The following is a 15,666-nucleotide window of genomic DNA, read 5'->3' as shown; positions in this document are numbered from 1 at the left end:
ATGCTGCTACACATTGAACAAAATACATATTGTATACCACATGCTGCTACATATTGTACAAAATACATATTGTATACCACATGCTGCTACACTGTTAACAAAATACATATTGTATACCACATGCTGCTACACATTTAACAAAATACAACTTGTATACTACATACTGCTACACATTGAACAAAATACATATTGTATACCACATGCTGCTACAGATTTAACAAAATACATGTTGTATACCACATGCGGCTACACATTAAACAAAATACATATTGTATACCACATGCTGCTACACATTGAACAAAATACATATTGCATACCACATCCGGCTACACATTGCACAAAATACATATTGAATACTACATGCTGCTACATATTGAACAAAATACATATTGTATACCACATGCTGCTACACATTGAACAAAATATATAATGTATACCACATGCTGCTACACATTGAACAAAATACATATTGTATACCACATGCTGCTACAGATTTAACAAAATACATATTGTATACCACCTGCTGCTACACATTAAACAAAATGCATATTGTATACCACATGCTGCTACACTTTGAACAAAATACATATTAAATAACACACGCTGCTATACATTGAACAAATTACATATTGTATACCACATGCTGCTACACATTGAACAACATATATATTGTATACCAGATGCTGCTACAGATTTAACAAAATACATATTGTATACCACATGCTGCTACACATTGAACAAAATACATATTGCATACCACATCCGGCTACACATTGCACAGAATACATATTGTATACTACATGCTGCTACATATTGAACAAAATACATATTGTATACCACATGCTGCTACACTTTTAACAAAATACTTATTGTATACCACATGCTGCAACACATTTAACAAAATACAAATTGTATACCACATGCTGCTACACATTGAACAAAATACATATTGTATACCACATGCTGCTACATATTGAACAAAATACATATTGTATACCACATGCTGCTACACTGTTAACAAAATACATATTGTATACCACATGCTGCTACAGATTTAACAAAATACATATTGATACTACATGCTGCTACACATTGAACAAAATACATATTGATACTACATGCTGCTTCACATTGAACAAAATACGTATTGTATACCACATGCTGCTACACTTTGATCAAAATACATATTGTATAACACATGCTCCTATACATTGAACAAAATACATATTGTATACCACATGCTGCTACACATTTAACAAACTACATATTAAATAACACACGATGCTATACATTTTACAAATTACATATTGTATACCACATGCTGCTACAGATTTAACAAAATACATATTGTATACCACATGCTGCTACACATTGAACAAAATACATATTGCATACCACATCTTGCTACACATTGCACAAAATACATATTGTATACTACATGCTGCTACATATTGAACAAAAAAGATATTGTATACCACATGCTGCTACACTTTTAACAAAACACATATTGTATACCACATGCTGCTACACATTTAACAAAATACAAATTGTATACCACAGGCTGCTACACATTGAACAAAATACATATTGTATACCACATGCTGCTACACATTAAACAAAATACATATTGTATACCACATGCTGCTACACATTGAACAAAATACATATTGTATACTACATGCTGCTACACATTGAAAAAAATACATATTGTATACCACATGCTGTTACACTTTGAACAACATATATATTGTATACCACATGCTGCTACACATTGAACAAAATACATATTGTATACTACATGCTGCTACACATTGAACAAAATACATATTGTATACTACATGCTGCTAAACATTGAACAATATACACTTTGTATACCACATGATGCTACACTTTGAACAAAATACATATTGTATACCACATACTGCCACACTTTGAACAACATATATATTGCATACCACATGCTGCTACACATTTAACAAACTACATATTAAATAACACACGATGCTATACATTTCACAAATTACATATTGTATAGCACATGCTGCCACACTTTGAACAACATGTATATTGTATACTACATGCTGCTACAGATTTAAAAAAATACATATTGTATACCACATGCTGCTACACATTGAACAAAATACATATTGCATACCACATCCGGCTACACATTGCACAAAATACATATTGAATACTACATGCTGCTACATATTAAACAAAATACATATTGTATACCACATGCTGCTACACATTGAACAAAATACATATTGTATACCACATGCTGCTACAGATTTAACAAAATACCTATTGTATACCACATGCTGCTACACATTAAACAAAATGCATATTGTATACCACATGCTGCTACACATTGAACAAAATACATATTGCATACCACATCCGGCTACACATTGCACAAAATACATATTGAATACTACATGCTGCTACATATTGAACAAAATACATATTGTATACCACATGCTGCTACACATTGAACAAAATATATAATGTATACCACTTGCTGCTACACATTGAACAAAATACATATTGTATACCACATGCTGCTACAGATTTAACAAAATACATATTGTATACCACATGCTGCTACACATTAAACAAAATGCATATTGTATACCACATGCTCCTACACATTGAACAAAATACATATTAAATAACACACGCTGCTATACATTGAACAAATTACATATTGTATACCACATGCTGCTACACATTGAACAACATATATATTGTATACCAGATGCTGCTACAGATTTAACAAAATACATATTGTATACCACATGCTGCTACACATTGAACAAAATACATATTGCATACCACATCCGGCTACACATTGCACAGAATACATATTGTATACTACATGCTGCTACATATTGAACAAAATACATATTGTATACCACATGCTGCTACACTTTTAACAAAATACTTATTGTATACCACATGCTGCAACACATTTAACAAAATACAAATTGTATACCGCATGCTGCTACACATTGAACAAAATACATATTGTATACCACATGCTGCTACATATTGAACAAAATACATATTGTATACCACATGCTGCTACACTGTTAACAAAATACATATTGTATACCACATGCTGCTACACATTTAACAAAATACAACTTGTATACTACATGCTGCTACACATTGAACAAAATACATATTGTATACCACATGCTGCTACAGATTTAACAAAATACATGTTGTATACCACATGCGGCTACACATTAAACAAAATACATATTGTATACCACATGCTGCTACACATTGAACAAAATACATATTGTATACCACATGTTGCTACACATTGAACAAAATACATATTGTATACAACATGCTGCTACACATTGAACAATATACACATTGTATACCACATGATGCTACACTTTGAACAAAATACATATTGTATACCACATGCTGCCACACATTGAACAAGATATATATTGCATACCACATGATGCTACAGATTTAACAAAATACATATTGTATACCACATGCTGCTACTCTTTGAACAAAATACGTATTGTATACTACATGCTGCTATACATTGAACAATATAATCATTGTATACCACATGCTGCTACACATTGAACAACATATATATTGTATACCACATGCTGCTACAGATTTAACAAAATACATAATGTAAACTACATGCTACTACACATTGAACAAAATACATATTGTATACTACATGCTGCTATACATTGAACAATATAATCATTGTATACCACATGCTGCTACACTTTGAACAAAATACATGTTGTAAACAACTTGCTGAACAAACACACACACATTGAACAAAATATATATTGTATACTACATGCTGCTACACATTGAACAAAATACATATTGTATACCACATGCTGCTACATATTGAACAAAATACATATTGTATACTACATGCTGCTACACATTGAACAATATACACATTGTATACCACATGATGCTACACTTTGAACAAAATACATATTGTATACCACATCCTGCCACACTTTGAACAACATATATATTGCATACCACATGCTGCTACAGATTTAACAAAATACATATTGTATACCACATGCTGCTACACATTGAGCAAAATACATATTGTTTACCACGTGCTGTTATACATTGACCAAAATACATAATGCATACCACATGCTGCTACACATTGAACAAAATACATATTAAATAACACACGCTGCTACAAATTGAATAAATTACATATTGTATACCACATGCTGCTACACATTGAACAAAATACATATTGTATACTACATGCTGCTATACATTGAACAATATAATCATTGTATACCACATGCTGCTACACATTGAACAACATATATATTGTATACCACATGCTGCTACAGATTTAACAAAATACATAATGTAAACTACATGCTACTACACATTGAACAAAATACATATTGTATACTACATGCTGCTATACATTGAACAATATAATCATTGTATACCACATGCTGCTACACTTTGAACAAAATACATGTTGTAAACAACTTGCTGAACAAACACACACACATTGAACAAAATATATATTCTATACTACATGCTGCTACACATTGAACAAAATACATATTGTATACCACATGCTGCTACATATTGAACAAAATACATATTGTATACTACATGCTGCTACACATTGAACAATATACACATTGTATACCACATGATGCTACACTTTGAACAAAATACATATTGTATACCACATCCTGCCACACTTTGAACAACATATATATTGCATACCACATGCTGCTACAGATTTAACAAAATACATATTGTATACCACATGCTGCTACTCTTTGAACAAAATACGTATTGTATACCATATGCTGATACACATTGAACCAATTACATACTGTATACCACATGCTGCTACACATTGAGCAAATTACATATTGTTTACCACATGTTGCTACACATTGAACAAAATACATAATGTTTTCCACATGCTGCTACACATTGAAAAAATACATATTGTATACTACATGCTGCTACACATTGAACAAAATACATATTGTATACAACATGCTGCTACACATTGAACAATATACACATTGTATACCACATGATGCTACACTTTGAACAAAATACATATTGTATACCACATGCTGCCACACATTGAACAAGATATATATTGCATACCACATGCTGCTACAGATTTAAGAAAATACATTTTGTATACCACATGCTGCTACACATTTAACAAACTTCATATTAAATAACACACGATGCTATACATTTCACAAATTACATATTGTATAGCACATGCTGCCACACTTTGAACAACATATATATTGTATACTACATGCTGCTACAGATTTAACAAAATACATATTGTATAGCACATGCTGCTACACATTGAACAAAATACAAATTACATACCACATCCGGCTACACATTGCACAAAATACATATTGTATACTACATGCTGCTACATATTGAACAAAATAAATATTGTATATCACATGCTGCTACACTTTTAACAAAATACATATTGTATACCACATGCTGCTACACATTGAACAAAATGTATATTGTATATCACATGCTGCTATACATTGAACAAAATACATATTGTATACCACATGCTGCTACAGATTTAACAAAATACATATCGTATACCACATGCTGCTACACATTAAACAAAATGCATATTGTATACCACATGCTGCTACACATTGAATAAAATACATATTAAATAACACACGCTGCTATACATTGAACAAATTACATATTGTATACCACATGCTGCTACACATTGAACAACATATATATTGTATTCCAGATGCCGCTACAGATTTAACAAAATACATATTGTATACCACATGCTGCTACACATTGAACAAAGTACATATTGTATACCACATGCTGCTACACTTTTAACAAAATACATATTGTATACCACATGCTGCTACACATTGGATAAACTACATATTGTATACCACATGCTGCTACACACTGAAAATAATACATATTGTATACCACATGCTGCTACACATTGAGCAAAATACATATTGTTTACCACGTGCTGTTATACATTGAACAAAATACATAATGCATACCACATGCTGCTACACATTGAACAAAATACATATTAAATAACACACGCTGCTACAAATTGAATAAATTACATATTGTATACCACATGCTGCTACACATTGAACAAAATACATATTGTATACTACATGCTGCTATACATTGAACAATATAATCATTGTATACCACATGCTGCTACACATTGAACAACATATATATTGTATACCACATGCTGCTACAGATTTAACAAAATACATAATGTAAACTACATGCTACTACACATTGAACAAAATACATATTGTATACTACATGCTGCTATACATTGAACAATATAATCATTGTATACCACATGCTGCTACACTTTGAACAAAATACATGTTGTAAACAACTTGCTGAACAAACACACACACATTGAACAAAATATATATTGTATACTACATGCTGCTACACATTGAACAAAATACATATTGTATACCACATGCTGCTACATATTGAACAAAATACATATTGTATACTACATGCTGCTACACATTGAACAATATACACATTGTATACCACATGATGCTACACTTTGAACAAAATACATATTGTATACCACATCCTGCCACACTTTGAACAACATATATATTGCATACCACATGCTGCTACAGATTTAACAAAATACATATTGTATACCACATGCTGCTACACATTGAGCAAAATACATATTGTTTACCACGTGCTGTTATACATTGACCAAAATACATAATGCATACCACATGCTGCTACACATTGAACAAAATACATATTAAATAACACACGCTGCTACAAATTGAATAAATTACATATTGTATACCACATGCTGCTACACATTGAACAAAATACATATTGTATACTACATGCTGCTATACATTGAACAATATAATCATTGTATACCACATGCTGCTACACATTGAACAAAATACATGTTGTAAACAACTTGCTGAACAAACACACACACATTGAACAAAATATATATTCTATACTACATGCTGCTACACATTGAACAAAATACATATTGTATACCACATGCTGCTACATATTGAACAAAATACATATTGTATACTACATGCTGCTACACATTGAACAATATACACATTGTATACCACATCCTGCCACACTTTGAACAACATATATATTGCATACCACATGCTGCTACAGATTTAACAAAATACATATTGTATACCACATGCTGCTACTCTTTGAACAAAATACGTATTGTATACCATATGCTGATACACATTGAACCAATTACATACTGTATACCACATGCTGCTACACATTGAGCAAATTACATATTGTTTACCACATGTTGCTACACATTGAACAAAATACATAATGTTTTCCACATGCTGCTACACATTGAAAAAATACATATTAAATAACTCACGCTGCTATACATTGAACAAATTACATATTGTATACCACATGCTGCTACACATTGAACAACATATATATTGTATACCACATGCTGCTACAGATTTAACAAAATACGTATTGTAAACCACATGCTGCTACACATTAAACAAAATAAATATTGTATACCACATGCTACTACACATTGAACAATTCAATTCATTCTGACACAACGGAGACAATTCATTCGAGTGCTACATTAAGTTTGTAATAAAACGAATGACTGAAATATTATATCAACAGAATACCATAATATGAACAATGTGTATCAATAATACTTACAATGCACAGTAAACTGAATGACAGTAGAGGTCACGTGACCAGTAAAGTCTGAATGACTTGATTGACATTGATATGATTTACTGTTATGTTCTGCTTGTATGTATATTGTCATCTGTTGTTCACTTATTTTACCATTATAATCTCCATCTCTTGTAACATCAGATGTAATAGATTCATATGTATTATCAGTCCATACATTGTTATCTTTTAACCATGATATCTGAGATGCTGGATTACTGGTTGATGTAGTACAAGTCAGTATTTTAGATTCACCTTCTTTCACAGGATTGGTTATGCCAGATAATGTTACACTCTCTGCTGGAACTATGAAAGAAAATGTGAACTCAGTAATTGCGCACATCTAACAATATAAAAGATCATATATGATGAAGCCACCAATATTACAGAATTTAATACACTACTCTGGTATGTCTATTTAAATTATATATAAGATATACTTTGAATAGACATTGAATGGTGCAAGTCGACATGTGAATGGTGTAGTTTGTACAACGTTAGTAACTTTACATGTATACATTACTTGGTTATCATTTCTATTTAGATTCCATATATAAGATATACTTACAATAGACATTGAATGGTCCAAGTTGACATGTTAATGGTGTAGTTTGTACAACATTAGTAGCTTTACATGTATACATTATTTGATTATCATTTCTATTTAGATTCCATATATAAGAGATACTTACAGTAGACATTGAATGGTCCAAGTTGACATGTTAATGGTGTAGTTTGTACAACATTAGTAGGTTTACATGTATACATTATTTGATTATCATTTCTATTTAGATTCCATATATAAGATATACTTACAATAGACATTGAATGGTCCAAGTTGACATGTTAATGGTGTAGTTTGTACAACATTAGTAGCTTTACATGTATACATTACTTGATTATCATTTCTATTTAGATTCCATATATAAGAGATGCTTACAGTAGACATTAAATGGTCCAAGTTGACATGTTAATGGTGTAGTTTGTACAACATTAGTAGCTTTACATGTATACATTACTTGATTACCATTTCTATTTAGATTCCATATATAATATATACTTACATTAGACATTGAATGGTTCAAGTTGACATGTTAATGCTGTAGTTTGTACAAGATTAGTAGCTTTACATGTATATATTACTTGATTATCATTTCTATTTAGATTCCATATATAAGATATACTTACAGTAGACATTGAATGGTCCAAGTTGACATGTTAATGGTGCAGTTTGTACAACATTAGTAGCTTCACATATGTATACATTACTTGATTATTATTTCTATTTAGATTCCATATATAAGATATACTTACAGTAGACATTAAATGGTCCAAGTTGACATGTTACTTGATTATCATATCTATTTAGATTCCATATATAAGATATACTTACAGTAGACATTGAATGGTTCAAGTTGACATGTTAATAGTGTAGTTTGTACAACATTAGTAGCTTTACATGTATACATTACTTGATTATCATTTCTATTTAGATTCCATATATCTATAACGTATTGCGGAAGCAATGTACTTTGTGTGGGGAACGCAAGTGATAGTGCGCCATCAACGTTGCTGATGTGCATGGTGTGATGTCACTCCTCTTTGCGCGAGGTGTGCCGTCACTCCTCCTCAAGGCAGACACCACAGAAATGTAAGTGTTTTTTCTTAGTGTGGTAAATTGTTGAATAAATACTGATTTTTTATTGATCGTCGCTACACCTGGTATACATCCAAGATTTGAATGACGGTTATTTTGTGTGGTATATCATTTGAATTCCATTCTTTCATTTTTTCCTGGAAGCGATTTTAATTTGTATTCTGCCACGGGTTCATTTGTTTAATTCGACTCCATTTTATTACGTGTAAGGTGAAGGATGTGGGCCAACGGTTCTTATTTTAGCACACTATTTTGTTAGGCGACCCAAAATATTTGTGCATGAGCACCACCAGCAATATAATGTGTCACCAACTTTTAGTTTGAGTCAAATGGATGTTTATTTTCATGGCGTTGGTGGAAGAACGGTATTGACCTTTGACCCTGGTGTGGTGAGCCGCGTTTCGCAGGATATTATTGTTTTACTGTTAGGGTTCAATGATCTGTGTGACTTTTGTGTGGAGTCATTGTAAATCGCATGCAAAATGGTAGACCTCGTTCATCAAATGCATAGGGAATTCAGGTTGAAAAAAGTAATTGACAGTCAAGTCATGCACAGGATGAGACCATTTCATTAGTTTCGTATTTACAATGCTAGGGTAGATATTTTAAATCATGCGTTAAAGTCTGCCTTAGCTGAACTGTCATTTGCCATGTTTTGGAAACATATTGGCTTATGGAATTCTTCTCTAACTATAATGTTACCAGATAGCATTCACTTGAAGAAATTGGGTAATTATAGATATTATCGAAGTGTTCGTGGGGCACTTTTGCAGGCATGGAGGTTTTTAAAGGCAGCACAGGTTTAACTGGTGGTGGTTAGGTAGTTGCTAAATGCAGACTGTTACATGAATGAGTTTCTGCTTTTAATTTTTGCAGACTGTTTATCCTATCTCAATTATATGAGTGTGGAGTTTCTGCTTTATTTTAATTTTTGCGTAATGTTGATCTTATGTCTATTACATTAAGGGTAAAATTTCTGCTTATATTTTTATTTTGCAGACTATTGATACTATTTCAATTACATGAGTGTGGTTTCTGCTTTTATTTAAATTTGTTCAGACTGTTGATCCAATGTCTGTTACATGAGTGTGGAGTTTTTTCTACTATTTTAAATTTTGCAGATCCTATCTCTATTACAAGAGTGTGGAGTAATTGGTTTTATTTTAAATGTTGCTGACTTTTGATCCTATCTCTATTACATGAATTTGGAGTTTCTGCCTTAATTTTAAATGTTGCAGTTAGTTGATCCTATCTCAATTATATAAGTGTGGAGTTTATGCTTTAATATTATATATATAACATCTTGCTCAAGGTGTGGTGAGGGAGTTTCTGCCTTCTTTAAAATTGTTTTTCACTAAATGCTGTTGCTTAGTCTCTAAATCATAGATCATGGCACCTGCACGAAAGTGCAATGCACTGTAATGCACTGTAATGTGGTGTCACCACCACCGACACATACCATGGCAACCATGAGAGGGAAAAATCAAGCAACCTGTTCCCATGGAAACAGCAGCCATATCTGATGTTGGTGCATCACTAGTATCAGCTTCAGCATTGCTCGAGGACAATGAGACGTTCACCAACCTAGCAAACTCGATGCATGCAAGTCAAGCTAACATCACACTTGGGAATCGAAATAACAGGTTCCTATCCACACATAACATCAATATTACACATTACTCCTAATGCATCACATTATACTATAAGTGCATCGTGCCACCATATATCTTCATGACATCGCATAATAACGTTTTTACTTCACATAATAGTATATCTACATCATAAAATGGAATGTTTACATCAATCTATATATCTACATCGCGTAAAGAAATATCAACATCAGATAATAAACTGAACATAATAGTATACCCACGTCGTGTGATGAGATATAAACATGACGTAATGACATAACTTCACATGATATAACAACAACTATGGCATCGCGCCAATGATTTTAGGGTAGTAAACTTATTTTCACGAGTGATGTAGTGTTTCATGCGGCCGAGTTTATTATCTCCAATTGTACTCATATGGTATGTGAAATTGCTATATAACTGTGGCATATTGTGTAAACTGTAGTGTAAATCAAGTACATTGATCTTTATTTTGAATTATTCAAAAAATTAAAGGATGCCAAGTGAATGAAGGAGTTCGAACTTACAACATAAATCACGACATTTAAAAAACGACATGATACATATACATGTGAGTAAATTTGTTGTTAATTTGTGAACATCACACATGTGTCTGTGTGTCATTCTTATCTAGACTTTACAACCTAGACAGCTCAACAACCATTGAATACCACGGAATGCGATACACAATACAGGTCAACACAGGGGTCAATTGATTTCCATAATTCAGACACTGTGTTACTAGTATTTATAATTCTTTTTTTTTCAAAATTTGTACCCCTACACGTTTATGAGTCCCACATGGCGGTATTTCATGCATACACAATATGTGCAGGTTTCGCTCGTAAGTATAAATTTGAACTTTTTCAAACGTGGAATTATTCACTTTAATTTTACGAAAATTAAATCTGTATTTTATTGTTATTTCAGATTAGATATCTTCATAATCCACAATTTTTTTTAGTATTTAACTTATTATCATTCGGTGTAATTTTTTTTGATTCACGTATATGTAAAACAAATCACGAGATCCCCGAATAAAATAATTATAAATAATGCGACGCATGACTGTGTCTTCGATATAGGAAAATTTGTACTATTCTGTCTAGTAATTGGAGGAACGTGAATCTGATCTGCTGATTTTTTTCAATATACGTTTTTTGATGACATGAAGGTGTATAATTTATGGTGAACTGATAGACCATTGAGTAAATGTCAAAGTGAGTTGAATCAGGGGTGTCATCAAACTCATCTTTCTAGAAATGTTATTGTCCATTGAGTATTGACATGAAAACGGTATGAACCAACACGCATGTTTGCAATGATAAATACGATGACGAATAAAATTAGAAATAAAATTCAACTCGTTGTCAGAGCCATCAAATTGGTAAACATTGTAATATATTTGTGTCAGGGGTTGCGTTGTTTTTGAGCCAATTGTTGACGGTTCTGGTTATTTCACCACAGATTTGATTATTTAATCGCATTTCCCAGTTTCGTGCTCGTCTATATCAACTTCGGAAATTGTCGTATCGCATCTTAAAGTTACTTTTACAATTAAACAATTAAAATCAGTTAGCCACAAATACTAGAATAGTGCTGACATAGAGCTGTCCAGAACTAAAAATCTAGACGTCTAGTCACCAAATCAAACATAATTGTCGTTGCTGTAATCAGTCATGGTCAATTTAGATTTACGTCTTTCAGACATCCGACATTCGATTCAAACTCGGTCGAACAATGCGAAATATTTTTAATAATGTTAGCAAGTTTTTCTCAAGTCATTATTTCGAAAATAAGTGCTACTATACCAATATTAAATGAACAATACATACTATGGGATATGATATACAAGACAGATAAGAAGGAACATTTATGCTTGAAGTAGAGACTTGAAACCAGGGCCCATGTCCGATATCCTCAATACCTTTGATATGCAAATATCAGCATATCATGTGATGTCAAAAAAAGCCATTTTTTTAAACAGACTTATTGTCATTGAGACCTTTCTGTGTACTTAAGGCGCATTTGTTATATTTTATCAATACTTGACGCTATTCAAATGCCTACTTATTAACATACTTCATATTTTCAGAAACGCAACATTTCTTTGCCTAATTACATATGTGCAATTCAGGGCGGATACAGTTAGCTATAATTTGCGGAGTTTCTTTCAATTCCTACGATATATAGAAGGTCAATACGATGGGTACCCAACATTGAACTGGCAACCGATGACAATTAGATGTATACAACTCAGACTCTGTGCGAGTAAAATACCGTCATCCAGTTAATATCATGCACTTTGGGAATAATCATAGAATATACTCGCGTGTTTAAACAGTCGGAAGCTGTACGAGTTACGATTCGATGAATGGATGTGCTGGTATTTAGATGATGATAATATATGTTATACATTCTAATTTGTTCATGTCGTCTGTGCATTCTACAATTTGGCAATATGTAATGACTATATTTTCACTTCATGTGTATAATTGTATGTTTTCACGTGTCTTAATTTGCATCATTTAAATAGAAATCTAGTCATGGATTGTATAAGCAATTGCCAGAATGTGAATGGGATGCTGGATTCGTATCCCATCGCCCGTAGAAAAGTAGTAAAATATGAGAGAATAAGAAGGTGACATGTATATTTTATACTAATCAAGCACGAGTCCACACAAACTGCAATTGATGTTTATTACAATGTATTTTTTAATTGCTAACATATGTGTTATGCGTATAGATTAAATTAAACAATTTTATTATAACTAATATACAACTGTCATCCAACTAGCTAATCAGTAATATGTCTAGGTCACTCTGATTAAATAATGTAGCAGATATATAACTGCGAGTGTTAAAATCAAAATCAAATAGTTTAGAAGGACTACTTCAACATTGGTACTAGTATATTATTTGTAAATTGAATAGTAGGTTGGTCATTCACCGGATTTAAATGCACAGTGTGTGACGGAATAGTATAGCACTACTTATAATAATAATAAGATATATAATTAGACCTTATTTGGTCTTGGTAGTGGAGTCTCGTATTCGGATTCTTTTTCTCTAGTAGCAGGGTCGAGTGATGTATAAACCCCATCTTTGTCAACATCCTGTCAATATATAAGTAAATAAATGACATAAGAATACAATATAAGCAATATTATAGTACAGTATAATTTTATTTCCAATGGCCAATCAGATTTTTGCATTTGACGGTCGAGATATTTTCATATTTTTCAGACGTCAAAAACATTAATTAGGCTTCCGCCCTTCATAGACGTAATGATTGAACTACAAAATGCTAATTCACCGTTATGGTTTGTCGGCGTATTCTCAGAACACGAAATTTGTGAACAGGTCGAACAACTGTAACCAGACATATTGCATTACTTGAGTTATGTAAATATGCGAATATTTGTCACCGGTAGATGGTTATCGAATAACGTATATCGGTCGTTTCCACCGTAGTCGCCGCTCAGTGTACGCAGCTAGCGCAGATTACCAAAACCTTGCCTGGCATTCTGGAATTTGTTGACATAGTGTACCGACTTGTTGTGCTTTTTATTTATTTCATCGTGGTAAATTAATCACTTGGTTTTGTAACGTACATACACGTGGGTTTCATTAACCTGAACTGTTCATTCAAAGGAAAATGTATTATATTGCGCTTTATTAAGGTCTGAATGACCCCACGGCAGTGTGCTATGTTTATGTGCGCGCATGTCATGTGTAAATATCGCGACCTCTGTAAAGTCGAACAGTTGCCCATAGCTAGTTGATGCCTACACAAATGTATGTAATATAAATACATACAAACAATTGCAAGTGTGGTGAAACAGCTACTTGGGAATGGAGAAAATTCTGGATGTTGCAATTGAAAACTTGGGCAGGAGATATATTATAATACAGCGTTACAATATGAGTCTTTTATTCACCATAATACAGATATTGACACCAGACTCGGTGAATATTCATATTGGCTCGGCTTCGCCATGTTCAACAATGCTATATCTTTGGGTCGACAAATCTGTATCAACAATGGCTGGGTCAACATTTCTATAATATCTTACTAGTATCAAGTAATAGGGTGTTCAACTTGTTGTGATAGTAAATTAATTTAATTTACCTTTTTCTCTGGTATTTCATAGGTATGGTCTTTTTCCCTCGTGATTTCTGAAAGTCCAGTATACTCGCGATCTTCTACGGAATCCTGTTGAAAATAATATGTTAAAATTATATCAATCAGTAATAATGCCGAGGAGAATGATTTTCAATGTTTCATATTGAAAATGAAATATTTATGTAACTCACAGATCGTCTTTTTTCTTCGTTCCATCGACGTTTATGTAATACATAACTAATCACAACAGATATTATAGTAGTAACCATCAAAGTTGTAAGTATCCCAACAATAATACCTACACTACATGAACCACAGATACAACCTGAAATGTCATACGATGTGTATACTGTTCAAATGCGTTTTTGTCAAAGAATGCTCGATGTCACTTATACAGAGACAGTAACTAATATTGTCAATGGTATTTCATATGAGTGTGACGTCCTCGC

General features: G+C 32.5%; 1 long non-coding RNA gene across 1 annotated transcript; it reads right to left on the bottom strand.

Annotated features, from left to right (window-relative positions):
• Positions 1–13,742: 13,742 nt before the first annotated feature.
• LOC144349274 (uncharacterized) lies at positions 13,743–15,307 on the bottom strand. The gene is made up of 2 exons (XR_014929427.1): positions 15,224–15,307; positions 13,743–14,207 (listed from the first exon to the last, which is right to left on the bottom strand). It is a non-coding gene; the product is annotated as an uncharacterized LOC144349274 (long non-coding RNA).
• Positions 15,308–15,666: the final 359 nt, after the last annotated feature.

Source organism: Saccoglossus kowalevskii, chromosome 5 (genome assembly GCF_978046115.1).
Source record: "Saccoglossus kowalevskii chromosome 5, keSacKowa6.1, whole genome shotgun sequence".
Lineage (NCBI taxonomy): Eukaryota > Metazoa > Hemichordata > Enteropneusta > Harrimaniidae > Saccoglossus > Saccoglossus kowalevskii.
This window is presented reverse-complemented; position numbering and strand designations above follow the sequence as displayed.